Raw genomic sequence first — 13,633 nt, forward strand, 5'->3', positions numbered from 1 at the left:
TACAAGTTACAGCACTGGCCTGTCACCCACATCCTCCAATTCCCTTGTGACTGGAAGAAAATCTCCCCTGCTGTTCTTTGGTTCAGATAGACACCGCAAAAATCAACACTTCCTTTGGTCTTCCTAAGGGAAGGCAGCTCCAAGCCTGAGCAGCTGGTGTTGGCTTTAAGCCATAAAAAGGCTGAATGGGTGGATTTAGGGACAGAATCATAAAATGACTAACCAAAATAGCAGCGCCTAACTCTCTCAATAGTGGCATGCTGTGCTGACATTTTCGGGAAGGTCAACCCAGTTACCCTGTGGCATTCAAATCAAATCTTACAATGTGGGCCTATTAGGGCAAATCATTAATACCCATTTTTGCCAGTGCTAAAACACTTAGACGAGACGCCAGGTGACTCTGCAAGCTCCCAAGATGACAACCAGTAATGAATGTGTGACCTGCTGAGTAATGAGGCCATTTCTAGGTAAAGATGAATGTTTACTTGGGAGCAATTTTACAGTTCACTTCACCTGAAAACCTTCTCAGAAAAATGCAGATGCTGTCTTACTGGATTCCAAGAGGAAACATCATCTAAAGAACCCTCCAGTGCTCTCAATTTTAAAGATTTTTATTTCAAAGGATTTCACAGTGATATCACTAGGGCAAAGGGCTTTGTAGACATCTACTTGAGGAGGATTTTCCAGGATGTATATGGAGCATGTTATTCACAAAGTTACTGAAGTCATCTTCTCAGCCATAGGAAAGAATACACAACTTGTGGGATATTACCATGTCTTATTACCATGATGGCTGAAGACATGAGTCATAGGCACTGCATGCAACACTGAACATTAACATTTGCAGCTTCTTATAGGAAAGCTGGAGTTCAAGCTGCCGTGCATTTTAATTTCATAAAAAAATAAACATTATGGTGCAGGAATCTTACACAATGAAGATGAATGTTTTCAGTGGAACTTAGAACATACAGAACTGTTTGCATTGCTTTGTGTGGGCTTGTACAGGGTGTGCAATGACTCGCAACACCCTATGCACATAGAGCATGTCTTCTTTCAGCTACTGACACCTTTGCTCAGCACTGTTGTGTTCTTCTACATATTGCCATGTTGGGTTTTTGCAAATCTCCTGCATTTGTGGGGCATTTCAGTGAAGTTGCTCCTTCTGATTTCTTGTAACCTGATCTTTGCACATCAGAGGCCACTGGTAATATGAATAGCCATCTCCTTTCCTCTCCAACATCTGCCCCAGCCTTCTTTTTTCCTCTTTCAATCAGTGGCTGTTTTTCTGGCTAGGAGAGAAAATAAAAGCCTGAGTACCAAGTGACTCTCTCTGTTGTGACCCCATTAGAGATGCTGCAGTCCCACTTGGGCTTATAGGTGAGGGGCTGAGGTCCACTCAGAAAGACAAAGCAAGCTCAGAACACCTTGGAAAACCATGCTTTCAGCAGCACATGTTTGGACTGTTTGACAGGATCAAAGGGTCTTTCTGAACAGCCTGGAATGATCACATTTTCAACCACTGTAGTCAGGTATCTCAGAGTTATCTTAAGAAATATTGTGTGCTTACACACTAAAGTTTCTATTTTATTTACAGGACAACTCTGAATGTCAGTCGTTTGTGAATATTACCATTTTTGCACATAAATTCTGTGTAGGGAATAACTTAAAGAATTAAGATCCATATATGTAACTTTATACTTAATCTGCTGTTCTGAAGAGATGCATGCAGAACTTTTGATGACGTGCTTAAATTAGTAGGCAAAGAAGGCAGACACGCAGTCTGTCACATGTCTTCAATACCCTAGCATAGGTTTTGTAATCTGATTAGGGAAGCAACTAAAAGGGGATGGCCAGTGTTGCTTATGTGTAATGGATGCTCTGCAATATCAGCCTCTGAAGCTTTATCTGTGCTGTGCAATGTGTCTTGCATTAGGAATTTATATAGCTGTCGCTAGCAAGCAGGTTTATTTACAAAGCACAGTGCTAGCCCTGGTGGTGTCTGTTACTAGTCTTAGGAATGGCTCAGCTGTTTTAGAGTGATACCTGCTCAAGTTAAGTTACATTCCTGTGCATGCTCCAGGTCTGGGTATATTACAAGTAGCAGCAAGAGCTAGCGCTACCTTACATCTATCACTAAAGAATGTGGATTTCAGCTAAAGTGTTGTTTGTTTGTTTGTTTGTTTGTTTGTTTTTAACCTGTGTGAAGATCTGGAGTACATGTGTACAAGACTATGCTAATTATTTAAAGCTAGTTAGCCACTGGTTATGTCTGTAATGATTTGAAGTTAAAATTTAGGGAGAACTACAGTTCTTCACTTAAAAGCCACAGGTGAAGCTGGGAGACCAGATACTTCCTGCATCCAGACACACAGCCTTCCCGTACTCAGTTCTTAGCTGCTGTCCTTCATAGCTTCTAGATTCTGCACATCACTCCAACTGCAGCTTTAAGGAGTAAGGTACTTTCCTCTGAGAGACAGAGTATCTCAGAAGCCCATGTGAGTCCTCAAATACTCCTCCCTAATAAGTTGTATTTGTTAGAAATCCCAGAAAAATTCTCATTAGTCTCAATTTTACCACAATGTCTCAAGACAGCAGGTCTCAGGGAAAGTCACAAGAGGTTTGAAGAGTCCCTTCACATACGTTCAATATTTGTATATGGCTGTGCAGGGGCAGGGAAGGCGGCTTGCTTGTGTAATTCCAAAAGCTGAGAAGAAGCTGTGATAGGCTGAAGAGTGATAAAGCACAGTTGCATCAACACTAATAAATTCAAGCATACCAGGGTGCATACTTAAGTCCCAAGCACAACTTCACAGGACAGTACCCTTGTACATCACATCCCCTGCGCCTGTGGCTCTGCTGCTCCTGCACAGGAGAGCAAAATCTTGCTGGCCACCCTTGTCCTGGGGGTAAGTAGCTGGCAGAGGACCTGGTGCCTCTTGGCTCTGGCTACAGCAGCAGTGAGAGCCCAAGGGGCACAGAACCACCACGGAGCTTCTCTTCCCTTCCCTATTTAATTTCAGCATGTGCAAGAGGCAGTTACAGGATTGTGCTGTGGCTGAGGGGTGGGGCCATGCGGGATGTGGCCATTGCTGCAGCTGAGGCCTCTGTCTACTCTCTCAGCTGTCCTGTTACTGCTGCAAGAGGGACTACCTTTCTGTGCAGACACCTCCCTGGGCACTACTGCTGAAGCAGTCGAGGAGGATGTTAGTCTTGGTGAGCAAATTTGTGCAATTTGTTGCATTTGCTGTGGCCAACCACAGAGTGACAGGGAAGGCGGCAAATTGTCCCAGGCTCCCCTCAGTTGCTATGCTAAAATGCATTCCTGCTACTTCTGCTTTACTTGCTACAGTAGCCCTGGAACACAGTCACCGGAAAGCGTAACAGGCCTCCTTCCTCTCCTCCAAAGAACATTTCTTGCTTCTGTGCAGCATGAACTTCACCAAGGACCCAACTTCAGAAGCTTCCATGTCCCTTCTGGCCCTCTCTTCTTCCCCATCAAGCAATCTCAGACCCAGTTTTCCTTCACCAAATCCAGGCCTGAGGGGCAGATTCCCAGGTGCTGACAATGACTTTTGAAAGAGCTAGCCCTGGATCCAGGTACCAACCCTGAGCAGTTCAGAGAAGATATTTTCCATTAGTTGTCACTGCCTGTGGTCAGGTGTGGCAGACCATCTCCAACTCCTTCACACAACCCTACAGAGAGTCAGAAAGATCAAAGAGAGATAAAGGATCAAACTGGTCAGGAGAAAACTTCACCACCTCATAGCACAGTGTGGTCTGAGGGGCTTGATTATAAGGAAGAACTTTTGTGTCATGAAATTTTCCGGATTTCTCTGTAGAGTCATTAAACAAGGGTGCATGTATCAAAGTCACAAACCTTTGCCACGGGCAGCCGTCTGGCCCCTCTGAGAGTTTTAACGGACTGAGAATATATTTATTTCTTAATAAACTACAGCTGTTGAAATAAGTTCCTAGTTCTTATCCAGTTTCATATTCAAAATTGCCCAAGAAATAAAGCAACATTTTATAACTCTGTCCCTAATGGCTACTCTGCTAAAAGATAAATTATTTGTCATTAAAATATCTTGAAAAACCAAGCTAGCAGAGAGTAGATTTTTTTCCTCTTATCAAAAAACTATTAATATGTTTCTTAGGGAAAAGGTGATTAGTTCATATTGGCAATGCAGTAACAGAATTTTCCCCTAAGCCCTCTCCTTAGGCAGAGGGAAACATAGATGTTTGCCCCAGAATTATGACCCTGGGACTAGTTAATGACCAAGAAGTCATTTGAATAGAGACATGACAACATTGGCATTACAATTTCATGCTATGGCATTCCTGATGTGAGCAGCTGGGTTATAAGCATCATTAAGGGCATGAATAGCAACTTCTAGAAGTGCTCATGCTCCATCTGCAGTGAAAAAGAGGGCTGCGGAAAGACTCAGATAGTCAACACTAGCAGGAAGGAACAGGAGATTAAAGAAAGGGAGCAAAAAGATAGCAGCATCATGCATAATTTAGGCCTTCATTCAGTTTTGGTACTCTTTCAAAGCTGTTTTGTCATCACTAATTCAGTAGCTGGATCAGGTATCAAACACACCAGTAATAGTGAGAAGTTTGGTTCTTTGTCTCATTGTAGCCAGTCTCACACTCCTTCAAAAATGTGGGAATGCATATTGACACTCTGAAATTTGGACAAGAAGTTCAAAAAGTCACTTTTGGTGTGTTTAATAAAAAGAGGCAGCTATGATGTTCTTCAGCTTATGGGGACCTTAACCAAAATTTTGTGGTGACCTGCGTGTGTATATGCGTACATGAATTGCAGTGGAGATTTAAGAGAACAATAGAAAACAAGCAGTATAGGCTATTTGTTATCAAGATAATTCTAATAAAAGAAGGTGTCTGTGCTGGAAAAGAGAAAAAAGTGGCCATTACCACCTGGGAAACAGCTTTCTACTACATGTTTCTTTTCACGCTCACCCTGAGTTGCCATGCCTCCTTCTCTGGGAGCTTGGCGTCTAGTGAGAGCTCCATTGAGTTGTACAAGGTTTGCATTCATCTCCTTTTTTACATTGGAAGTAAACCTCCATTGTACTATGCTTCCGCTGTATGTCACCAGAAGGACACAATGGTGAAGGAAGATTCAACAAGATTACAAAGTTCTGGTGTGAGTGACCCCACTATACCCAGGGTAAGAACCACTTAGTAGGTACAGATTGAGAACAATAAATTGCTGGAACAATGTCCCCACAGGTGTGGTAGAGCACCTGTTGCTGGAGGTTTTCAAGATACGATTGGACAGGTTGCTAGATAACCTTATCTAGGCTCTTTTTCCCACAAAAGGTTGGACTAGATGATCTGTTGATGTCCCAACATGGGCTATTCTGTGATTCTACAAGAAATCCAGGAAAAGTGCCTGAGAAAAAGACAGTCAAGGATTTAAAGTGAAGGTCCTGGTTAAGCTAAAGGTTTGGAAGAAACTGGCTTGCAAGAAGGATCTCCATGCAGAAAGAAACCATTGTAATAGCCTCTGAGGAAGAGAAAAAATGTTTTGAGCTGAGAATTGCTTTGAAACCATGGTCTTGGGGGAATTTTCACTGGCAACCTTCCTGCTTTCAAAACACAGGTGCATTCCTGCTTAGGTGTTGAACCTTTCTAACAGACAGCAGGAAGAGAACATTTGCAGGACTCTTATAATATTAAAGAAATGTTTATTTTCATGGTTTATTGATGTTTGGGAAGCCAACTGAGCAGGGTAGTGAGAAATTACAGATACCACAAGTTTGTCCACAATGCAAAGTGATCCCTCCAAACAGCTGCCAGGCCTCCTTTCTCTAACACTTCTGTAGTGTTTTTGGAGGTGAGCTGAACCTCAGCTATTGACTCAAAATATGGTGTGTCCCTTGAGAGCACAGCCTTCCTAGTAATGCTTTTGTGTTCTCCTTGCTATAAATGTTCTTCCTGATCTGTTTTAGAACTTGATGGAATATTTTGGGAAGATGATATACATATTTCTAATGGGGATTTGGGGGGTGGGGAGAAGGGAGAGAAGGCAGGGGAATAAGGTATGTCCCTCTAAGCAGAATAACTATATGATAAAAGCACTAAAACCTCTTAGATTCAAATGTGTGTGTGACTTGCTTTACAGTTAGATGCAGAGACAAGTTCCTACAGTACATACACAAATACCTTTTTAAAGTTTGTACTGGAAGACCCTGCTTCAGAGGGAAAACTCTGAAAAAAACCACAGCCTGAACATTCTCCTCCAGGGTACACCAGCCCCCAGAGGAGAAACCACAGGAGAACCAGAGGGGCATAATTGGGAACAGGATATCATGTTGAACATTGCTTATTTGACACAACTTTTGTTCTGTTCCAAAGAGATGGAGGCTGTTCTGGATATGAGGAATGAATCAGACTCAAGAGGCTGTTGAGAATGAAAAAGAGCCAAAACCCGCTATCCTAAATGTTACTTTACCCCAGAATAGAAAATACAGTAATTTTGGCAGAAAAAAAGTACATCCTACATAACAGTTGGATGTATTACCTATGTCTCAGCCCAAATATAAGAATTAAAAATATGGCTTCATATCAAAAGCACTGATAGCCTGGACATAGAGTTTCATTTGGATCTCATTTAATTCTCTAATAATTAATATTAAAAAATGAAAAATAAATGGGTTTTGTTTTAACTAGATTAAATTAAATTTGGCTCTTTTTCAGGTAATAAAGCTACTGGGATAATTTTAATTCATAAGGCTTCCAGAGGAAGATCAGGTAATTCATATGGCATACTTATTAAAACAGGTCACACCTGATTTGCTCTTAATTAGAGTCTCAACATAATGTATTGCAATATGAATAGTTACACACATCTCTCCAAGGCTATAAATGACTACAGCAGTTTTGTGATCACTACTCCAGTTATTTTTTAACTAACTGACAATACACCTATAGAATTTCTCATGAAATATGAGTCAGCTGAATAAAGCTGCCAGTTTAATTAACCTGGTGATGAGGTTGCTTCCTACTTTCCTCCACAAAACCATCTCTATTTTTTGTCAAAATTACCCAGATAAAATGGACATCATTTGCAAGAAAAATTCCTTTGAAGACAACCTTTTTATTGTCACAAATTTGTTTACATTATGTTAGAAATCCACACCTGCACACTATCCAATCATTGTGCTCATTTTGATTCTTCATTAAAACCAGAACTTAAAAAATATGCAACCTGTAGCATGATCATGATGGGGGGAAGTGGAAAGATTGCAACTTGCACAGCTAATATTTAAGTATTACAGATCAAAAAAGTGTAACGCCCTCATGTTCTCACAATGTGATCGGTCATGGAGAGGCAGGCACACTTTTCAACCCTTCTATCACATGTTGACTAAGTCACAGGCAGTTTTTTTGCTTCTGAGCCATCTGCTTCTATACTGGCCCGTGTGACTGTTCCTCTTCCTGTAACAACCAGAGTCACCTTGATTTCTGGGCCATGCTACAGGCAGTGAAAGGCCCTGTACACAACTTGCAGGCAAACCACACTGGTCTATGTAGTTGCCCGGCATTTGCTAGCTTCAGGTTTGACAGAGGCCAGGATGAGGAGCAGGATGAGCATCAGCCAGGCTGGTGCAGAAGTGCAGGTGGGGCAGATGGAAGTAAGACTGCACATGGGTACCTGGGAAGAGCAGAGTGGGGAGGCATGTTCCTTGGGCGCAAGCACACTACAGGCATTGGACATCATAACAGCATACCCCAAGAAAGGCAAGAACAATGTCTCCCGCTGCTGAACTGACAAGGGGGCATGCATGACACAATCTAACAAATCCACCATGATGATCATGCAAGAGGCATCCTCTTGAAAGGAGGCTGTAGCATCCCAGAGAGGGTTAGCTGCAATCACTTTGGCATTGTTAGTGGCAGATGTTCTTCCTTCTGGGACCTCCAGTCTGAACTCCTGGTATTGAGCTCTGTTGCCTTCAGAGAACAGCCTACATTCACTGCTCTGACTCTTGCCTGAGTTCATCTATTTTTGCCTTTGCAAGTGAGCAAAGCTATCAGAGTACATTTTTAATCACTAAGGGAAGATGCCAGATGTTTGGCAGCTTTATGCCACTGGAATAAAAGAATAAATAAAAATTTTTTAAAAGGCTGAATAGCCTTTACAAAGCATGGAACCTGGGTTAACACCTAAGCCAAGGAGTTTAGGTTGGTGCTGCCTCTGCGACCTGCCCCTGCTGGCATGTGGATGGTGACTCACAGCAACAACTCTGTATGTACATGTGCTGTTTGAGATGAGGTGCTTGGGGAGTAACGAGAAAATGCAGGCAACTCTATCGCTTGTACAGCAGAAAGAGGCATCCATATTTATTCCTCTGCAGCTAACATCAGTAACAAGTTCAGAGAAGTGAATTCCAACTTTGGAGCGACTAAGGCACCTGTGTTAAGGCATCTCTCCACTTTACAGCACTAGAGATACAGATATTTCCCAGCAGGAGTGATTCCTAAGGAGAAGGGTACAAAGAAGCTGGCTGTCTCTTAGACACAGGTGAGTCACTCTCTCTAGGGAAGCAATTACTACAGAGAAAAAAGGCAAGCTTTGCTCTATTACTGTTCTGGTTGTCCTTAGATCAGATCTTCTCAAGAGACAGCAACAAGATATTTCTGGTGGCTCTCTCCAGCACCAGTTGATTCAACAAAGCTAAGATTTGCTGGTCTTTTGCATGTATTGCTTTTGCCCAGCTCTTTAAGAAAACTTCGGTGAGACTGAGGAGACTGAGATTAAGGCAAACTCCCACAGATCATTCAAGTCAACTTTGTAGGCCTGTTTGTGTGCTTCTATGTAGATAACTTGCTTGTGTGCCCAAACCCAAATTGCATAGCGAGAGGAAGAATATTAGGTTAGAAATCCATTGTTTAACTAGTTAGGCAGTTTTCAGGACTGTTTCAGGGTGTTTTTTAAAAAAAAAAAAAAAAAAAGAGGAAAAAAACCCACCACAATCCTTAAATGCCATCTAGTGGCAAGAGTTACTTCATTTTTACCTTTCTACTTTACAGAGAAATGCCACTGGAAAAGGAGCACTGTGTATGACTTATGACTCAAATGTCATAAGGTCAGAAGCACTAGCAATATTGGAAATATGTTCACAGGACTTAAGTTCTGCAGTGCTGTGGTGTCTCACTTTTGCATGACTCAACAGGGGAGCAGAATCTCTAGTTGTGAATGAGGAGTCTGTCCTTGCAGTAGGGCAACAGGTATGTCTCCTACATGCACTAGGTCTCTGTGTGAACCCAGAAGCCTCAGGATACTGGGAGAGGAGACACATCATGCAGGGACAAAAGGAATCTCACAGGCAGAAACTTTACAGCCAAGATATATGCTTTATGGTATGTTAGAAATAGTTCAAAAGCTGCAGCAAGATTGCAGCAAGCAGTATCAAGCAGAGCACCAAGATATAGTTAATGAATTCTATTTAAAATCCCTCTGCTGGCTCAAAACAGTCTGCCAACACTGGCTAAAACAGTGCGCATACCACAGAACACCAAATAAAATTATTGACCTCTTGGCAGTACCTTGCAGCCTTATGCAGACACTTCCTGGTCCTGCTTGACAAAAAGCCTGTGCCCCAAAGTCCTCAGGACCTATCAGAAGAGATGTTACTGACTGGCTGCCTCCTGTATGAATATACAGCATCTTGGGGCTGCATTTCTCCTCGTGCATCTGAGAGGATGTTGCTGGGACACCTGGCCAGCCCAAGACCAAGTTAAGGCTGAGGCTGTGATCTGCCTAAACTTTAAGGAACTGTATGGACTCCTCTGGGACGACACAGACATACTGCTGTCCTGTACTTTCAACCCCCCATTATATCAGAGGGGCCTTTAATCCATCCCCAGGCAATTTGCCTCCCCCAAACCAGCACCATGCCAAGAGGTAGACAATGTGATCCCAGTAAATACGCTAAGGTCAAGCACTTATTCTCTGAGCAGTGCCACTCTAGCCAATGCCACCACTCTTAGGAAAGCTTGGGACAACACCAGAGAGCCTAGATCAGCTTTGGAGGTGTCTGTTGTTCTAGCAATGTACATCCATACAAAAAGCAGGGTGATGGGAAGGGAGAACAAGCCGGTGTCTGAATTCCCTGCTGAAAATCTTGAGCTGCTGCACCTGGTTTTCTCTTTCATTTCTGTGTCGCTGAGTTCTCTTTAACATGTGTGCATAGGTGGCGCTGTCTCCAGTAGTGTCACTATTACTAAAATAGGTTATTGAAGCACTGAACTTGGCACATTTCATTGCCTGATCAAGTGTGATAAGCTGATGGAAGAATCATTAAGTTCCAGGAAGACTTCTAAAGATCTCCCTGTGAAAATGCACAGATCACAGCACAGCATGTTATCACCACTTAAGCAACTTTCTGGATAATCTCTATGTTGTTGCAAAGCTAGAAACAAGTATTAGTCAGGTCCATCATCACCACTTCCTAAGAAAGCAAAAACCAGAAAAGAGCAGCCAGAGATCTAACCCCAAACCTGCAATGCAGTGGGACTGGCTCCAGCAACCCACATGGAGAAGGAGATGTGCAAGAATACAAGGTAATGAGCATCAAGCCTACAAATCACATGAAACTGGGAATTGCTATGCTTAAGTTCATTTTTACAACAGATAAGATTTGCATTGCCACACACGTGAAATCACACTCACAGAAGCCTTTAACATCTCCGAGGTGGGACAAAGCAATTGCCTCAGTCAAAAAAAAACACTTTTGATCAGGCATATGAACCTTTACTGAAACACCAAAGAAAATCATAAAGACCCATTTATCTTCAGAGATTCTCTCATTTTCTTCATCTCAAAGCAGCACAGAGCACAGTCAGGGCAGCTAATTTGGTGTTACACATAAAGTGACAGCTACTGCAGGCAAGCAGGCTATATCTGCGTGAGTGAACAGGGACATTGAGGGACAGAAGCTGGAGCACAGCAGCCAAGCCATGAGGAGCAGAGGGAGATCCATGGGTCACTGGCAAAGGCAGATTTTAAGAGATGTGCAGTGGCAGACAGCAAGAAAGGGCCAAGCAGGTCCATTTTCAGAACTCAGTGTAGAAGAAGATGGAAAAGCCTTAATGATTTGCTGCTGTAGGACTGTGGTTTGAACAGGCCATGAAGACTGTGATGGCAAAGATGGCTTCAAGCACTTCTCCACCTCCTTCATCTCTTTGCACTGCCCCTCAGGCAAAGAAGGAACCTGGCAACAGCCACGGATGAAGATCATATTGTCGACAGAGGTAGGGGGATGGAGCAGGGACACCAACCCTGTGGCCATGCATGCTGGGCTGGTACAACTTCCTCCAAGTCTTGGTTGGTCCTGTATGGCATCAGCCAGGGGAAAGAACAAGCAATGATAGAGCTCTGTGTCCTCACCCTTTCTACCCCTCCAGGCTCACCCTGCAGTCTTTGGGCTCTGGTATTTCGCCTACGCAGTATGCATAGTGGCATTTTCTTTCATGCAGGGGTAGTCTCACGATAGCTATGTGGGGAGGAGAGCTATCCTAGAGATCTTGCCCTTTGCCAGACAGTCTGCGTTTCAGCAGCCTTGCTGTATTCATCTCCTACAAGCCATTTCATCACCCTTCCACTATCTCCTGCCCTTTAGTTGCAAATGTGCCTGTGACTGAAATCCTCCCCTGGTGCAGGAACCAAGTGTCTGTTTTCTGTTTAGCTGGGCTGGGATGCCACTTATACTTGCAGGTGTAACTACCCCATCCCAGAGGAGCAAGCAGAAGGGACAGGGGTGGCTGCAACAGCAGCTTATTAGTCCCTGTCAAGGGCTCACAAAGAACATGGGCAGCAAAGGGGTACACTCAGAGGCACCAACTGATTGGCTTTATCATGACATCAAAGAAGAGCAAAACTGAGACCTCAGACATGTGGCTGAACCATTCATCAACCAAGAGGTCCATCTGGAAGTTGGCTGGTTATGGTGACAGCTGCCATTTCCTTCTTCAAACTTAATGCCTGTGCACATGGGTGCAAATCACACTCAACATACTGCATTCCCTGTTCCTCCAGGTGGCCTGCGGCTATTCCTGCCCACTGCTTCCTGAGAGCAAGGCACGGTGGAACAACAGCCTGTGGTGACAGCAAGGGCGTCCCAACGTGTTTTCCCCACCTGGCAGGGAAGTACATCTCCTCCACCCTCTACATTTTCATCTGCTGCAAACCTTTAGGAACATGCACTCTTTGAAGTACTGGCATCATTATTCATCCTTTTTTCACTGATTAAACTTTATAATCCATTATATTTACATTGAAATATATGACTTGCAGATCAAAGGCTTGAGATTAGGCTAATCTTTAAATAAGAAGATAGTGCAACTCCCTGAACTTAATACAATTTCATTAAAGACTGTGGATGAAATCTCTGCTCTTTCAGAAAGTATCTTCCTCCAGCTCAGGTCCTTGTTTACTTGTACACACTAAGTATAACCATCTTGATACAAACAAAAGCATTACGTGAAATTAAATATGTTTTGATACAGACAACACACTAATTCTTAGCCAATACGACATGCCTTTCCAACGAGAAACTATGGAGGAGCAAAACTGAGGTCTGAAACCATATTTTTCTTTTAACATCTCTTATGACCTACAGTCCACACTACACCTTTACTTCCTTTAACACAATGCCATAGAGAACACAAGCTACGCATGTTTTTTGTCCATTTCCTTTCTGTTAGGTTATGAATAGTTGCAGGTTTGCCTCTTGCCTGCTCATGTAGGCCAAGCTCTGGAGTTCTGGTATTTGGTTCTGTAAGTTTCTGATCAGTACAGTACTTAATGACCTGCACATGAGTGCTTTACCTGATTGCCTTTGCCATAAAAAATCAGTGTTCATGTCAAAATAACACTGCAACATACTGTGATCTTTGAGCTCACCTGTCTTGGGGCTTATTTATTGGAAGTGGGTTACCAATTCAGAGGCTGCAAGAAGCAAGCAAATACAGGTAGCACTAACACATAGACTGAAAGTTTTGTATTATCTGCTCTCCACAAGAGCTACATAATGTTCAAGCTTGTTTGTGTTGAGGTGTAACCTGAAGCCTGTTGTAGTCCCATGTTGCTACCAAGCTTTAGTAAGCAATGGCATGAGGCCAAAGTAAAAACATTTCAGAAATGCCTAGATTACAGTGGCAAAAATAATCACTAATTTGATGCTGAGACTCTTTGAGCACAGCAGGAACCAGCAGTCACAGAACGGCCTAAAAAAAGGCTATATGAAATATATATATGAAATAGATGTACAAAAACAAACGAAACAGAGGCCTGTAAGGTAAAAGTTTGAAAATTATCATAATGAGATGGGGCTATGGGGGAAAACCCAAGAATCCTCTGCAGCTGCCTCTAGAAATCCCAGCAACAGAAATTTATACAGGACTATAACTCCGCAACACTCTGCGCAGATTTAACATAGCATTGAATGCTGCTCAGATGGCTACAGTGGCAACACCCTCCAGACACTGCAATTTCTAGCCAGGAGATGAAGTGGTTTGCCACAACAGGGACTGACAAATCTCAAGGGAAAAAAAAAAAAAAATCCCACGCAAAACCATGCTGCACTTTTGTAGAACAGTGTAC

This window comes from Columba livia, chromosome Z, assembly GCF_036013475.1.
Source record: "Columba livia isolate bColLiv1 breed racing homer chromosome Z, bColLiv1.pat.W.v2, whole genome shotgun sequence".
Classification (NCBI taxonomy): Eukaryota; Metazoa; Chordata; class Aves; order Columbiformes; family Columbidae; genus Columba; species Columba livia.